This window comes from Ostrea edulis, chromosome 2, assembly GCF_947568905.1.
Source record: "Ostrea edulis chromosome 2, xbOstEdul1.1, whole genome shotgun sequence".
Lineage (NCBI taxonomy): Eukaryota > Metazoa > Mollusca > Bivalvia > Ostreida > Ostreidae > Ostrea > Ostrea edulis.
This window is the reverse complement of record NC_079165.1, coordinates 33,444,650-33,449,390: the sequence shown is the minus strand read 5'-3', so window position 1 is coordinate 33,449,390 and position 4,741 is coordinate 33,444,650.

Genomic DNA, 4,741 nt, shown 5'->3' with positions numbered 1-4,741 from the left:
GTTCTCTCCTCTTTACTGTCAGAGAGTCGCATCACACTTATCAAAGGTCGTGATGAAGCATCTGATATTCTAATATTGCAAAAATATAGCTTTCATAATAAGACCTTTCTGTAAGTGACCTTGAAGTTAGGAGATGACTGGGGAATATGATCATGACCCACCACATAGAGTCACTGGTAGTCTCTGTGTACAGTGTCATATGTTGAGAGATATTCTGCTCCAAAGTTGTCTGGACAGGATTTTTTACAGTGACTTTGACATTCCAAATTACTTTGTGCAATAGACAGTATTTGTGTGAAATAAGAATATTTATTTCTGTCTTAGAAAACTAGCCTGGATAAGAGTAAATTTTCAAGTATTTTTCACTCCAGGAGTCGAAATGACCTTGAAATAGGACCAGGCATTGCTTCAAACAGGTCATGATTCACCAGGATTATAAAATGACTGTCCAGATGACCTTGGGCTTGACCTGACATCAACCTCCATGTCTAAAATGAACATCTTATCTCCATGTATCCACAAAACGTTGGAAACATCAATCAACATAAATGCATAAGTAACCTATCCTCGGAAAAAGATGTCAATGAACATATGATTCTAGTATACCCCTGCCAAACTGGAATATTGTTACACAGTGAAGAAGCCGTGACTTTGCACATGTTTACCTCAGCTTGATGTGATAATACTATCACTCTTGAAAGCGCTGTTTAGTGTGTTAAAAAAATTTTGAACCCTAGCCAATGAATTGACATCCGTCTGTTATAGCATTTAGACAAGAATCCTATTTAAATGTACATTGCATAACACACTTTGCAGTAGAAAAATCAATAAGAAAAACTCCCATATGAGTCTTTTGAAAACGGTGCATGCCAGGAACATGTGCAACCATTCAAGTCGTTCTGTAGATCTATATATAACATTTGATTTGATTATTTGGCATACAAAACGTTTTTAAGTGATACGAAAATCTGCCGCTAAAAAGTTAAACCATCAACCAAACTTACCAGTATATGAATTAAAGAATGTTAGGTAATTGGGTACAAAACCTCTTAAATTTTAATTCTACTTTAATATTTTTGTACAAAATCTAATACTATACAAATCATTACATCCATTTGCAGGGGAGGGGGTTCAACTTCGGATTGAAAAGTAATAGCAAACTCCAAAGATTGAGACTGCAACTATTCCAGCTACATGTACGTATGCGTCCAAAGAATTTTACACATAAAAAAAACCTCACAATCCTAACAAACGTTTATTAGGGTGTCATTGAATCAACGACTCTTAAAGCCTAATGAACTAATCATAAGAAATGGGGTTCTACAATATGTAATCAGGGACTTCTTTGAACCCATTTGCGCTTCTGACAAAGTACCGATGTAGTATCAAATTTTCTTAAACTACTTAAATGCCGTCTATACTTCTGGTTCTGTTGGTACTTTTCATTGCAGAAAAGTTTCACACTTTACTAATTCATTTCCGACTGCCAGTTAATCCCAATGTTTTTATTTGATGACATGTAGAGACACCAGTTGCAAACAACCGAACACCGCCAGATTTTTTTGTTCTTCTTTAGGTGTCATTCTTCAGAAGATTCATCCATTTAAGAAAAACAATCGTGACATTTCAGTCACGTAGCAGTAGAGAGGCCTCGTCGTAATCCCTACCCCCCCCCCCCCCCCATTTTGCACACACTTTTTTTTTGTCAATCTACTTTCTGTCATTGTTATATGGAAAGTTCGATTTATCTCCTGTTTTTTCATGGTACGTGCAGTAAATGTTAATGAAAAATCAAGCAAGTTTAAACAAATCAATTAAAACCATTCCTTTTTCACTTTCGTGTTTTAGCTCACCCGAGTTTTTCTGATTATCTGTTGTCCGTCCGTACCGTACGTCTCGGTTATCAGGGTAATCATTGTATGCTAAAATCTGAGCCGACGAGAAGCATTGTTAATCGTCGTAAAATAAAGTTTTAAACTTATGCTACACCAGAGAAATTTGATATGGATGGAAAGTGGAGGATATGTACTACAATCAGTAGCGGATTTAGAGGGGGGCGCGCGCCCCCCTAAAATTTTCAATTGAAGGTAAATCACGGTATCTTGTTTCGGAAAATGTACTAAACAATAAAAGAAGCAATAATTTCTTCCACTCCCGGAGAAATAAATTACAAAATCTTTTGATTTCTTGAATTACTTTATTGAGAGAACTTAATTTTCCCCCAAAAAAACCCTTAAAATTGGGGTAATTTTATTAATTTCACCTTTAAAAAATGATAGAAAATAGTACAAATTACTAAATAGGAGAAATATTTCAAGCCCCATAAAATCTGTAAAATCCAGGAGCTTCCAGGGGTTTCGCCCTGGACCCACTGCTCAATAAAGTGGCGCCCCCCCCCCCCCCGTAACCGCAATTCCTGGATCCGCCCCTGAGAATATTCTGAAATTGAAAACTTTCAAATTTACTTTCAGGGCCGTAAATTACATGGAGGCGGAGGAGGCAGCTGCCTCCTCCAACTTTTGAGCCAAAAAAAATTAAAATTTAAAGTTCATTAGAATTTATGTTGTTTCCAATAACTAAGAACATGATACCTCCCTTAAAAAGCATTCCAAATCTTTCTTTTAGAATGAGTTAGTCAAGTAACATCTTAGAAGGCCCTAGAATCAAGGAGTTTGCACGAAACGTGTTCAGTGTGCACAAAATGTGCTCAGCGTCTGGGGGCCTGGGCGGCCCCCAGACCCCCGCCTAATTTCCTGCCTCCTCCAAATTGAAGGTTAATTTACGGCCCTGACTTTATTTAGTCAAAAAATGCAATTATAGTTGAAAGCAATCTGAGAAAAATTTAAAACCCCTGCTAGACTCGAACACGCGATCTACAGTTCAGAAGTCGACGTGCTGAGCTACTCAGCTAGGCGAGAATTTTTAAAATGAATAGACCAATATTGCTGATACATGTATTTATATTTGAATCCATGTTTTAAAAGGAAGTCAGTCATTTTGACGATGTAGAGTACCTCCTTAGATAATATAGTAAATACCAGCATTGTTGTGTTTATTAGTCAAAAGCATTGAAAACATTTTTGAAAAGATTATTTATAGAAAATATAAACTTTTTCAGTATCAAATACCGACAGTTTACATTTATTATTATTATACCAATTGAATAAATTCCTCCAAAGGATATTAAATCATACACAACGTTTAATTTATTAAAGATTTTGCAAAAATCTATGACGTAACATGAGGGTGGAACTTCCTTAAAGACCGAGAAAATAAGCACCGCCTTCAAATTTACCTGAGAAATTGAGATTCACATTGGATGCAAGAAATTGATGGACATTTAGTTACTAGTCTTTGTGTATACCTTATATATCTTATCAGGCGATCGAGGCGCCCATGCAATCTTTTCATGCTTACCGCGTAATCCAACTGGAGAGGAAATTTTCATGTAGAGATAGTCATACAATAATAGTAGTATATTTTGCATACAATTACATCAATTATAATAGAATATAGTAGGGTATGCTTAGGAATGGGTACGATTGATAATAATTATTATGTATTGTTAGAATATAATTTACACGGACATCGATTTTATGCTAAACAGATTAATTATGAGTAACTGCATTGTACGTTAAAATTTTGTTTACACTCATTTAAAAATTTATAAGCGTAATTTTCCCTCGAAACATGGCGACAAACGTATATGTAACTGCAATCTAATTAAAATTAGACGTTAAATCCTCTCGTACACATGTATGCGAATACGCGAGCGGATCTAACATCTTATTTTAATTAGATTGATGTAACTGTCAACTTATCGGAAGAGAAGTTAGCCGCTATAAGGGCTCTTTCTTGTATATAATGGTTGGAATTAGGATCCAGGGGAAGAACAAATTCTTCGTCTGGACCAGTTATCGAAGAAACTGTCGGAAAATCCGAATGTCCTGACTGTTTTTGAAGGCCATGCGTTATGACTACCATGAATTTTTCAATCTTACAAAAACGTGCAGGTAACACTGATAACACCCCGTGTATTTGGAACGGTGTATACAGGCAAGGGTTTCCTCGGGCTTGGGGCTTCACACCTGCCTTAACTTAGCTCCGCCCCTTACTTAACTTACCTGAGGAAAACCGACCGGTTGAAAACCTCGGTCTTTAAAAACCCAACTTATAGTTAACGCCCCCAAATTTTACCTGTGTTGCGATCAATGATAAGCCGCTGGTCTATCAAACTTTTAACAATAGAGCTTAGGTTGATTGACGTTTGCAGAGACCATGGTCTTCAGCTACCTGAGAAAGATGTTTTGATAACAATCATAGCTAATGATGACCGGCAGTCTTCAGATCTCGAGGAAAGCCCCAGTATACCTGAGTTTTGATAGCATTGACTCGCACCAAGAATATTTTAATTTCTAACGTCCCCTATACAATGCAATTTATCATCGTATTTTCTCTCTCCATCTTTATACATGTATTATAGATTAAACAATCAGAAATCAAACAATAATAATATAAAAAAAACCAAACAAACATAAGTTATTGGAATATTTTCTATTAATGATTTATTGTGGCTTTATATTTATAAAAACATGAACAATTCTTTATTGGCGCAGCACATCAACATGTATAATGGTTATATTGCCCATGCGTAAAACTGTTACAGTAGTTAAAAAAATACTTCTGTTTGAGATACCACATGGATTATAAATTATAAATTACACAATCAGAAATCAAACAA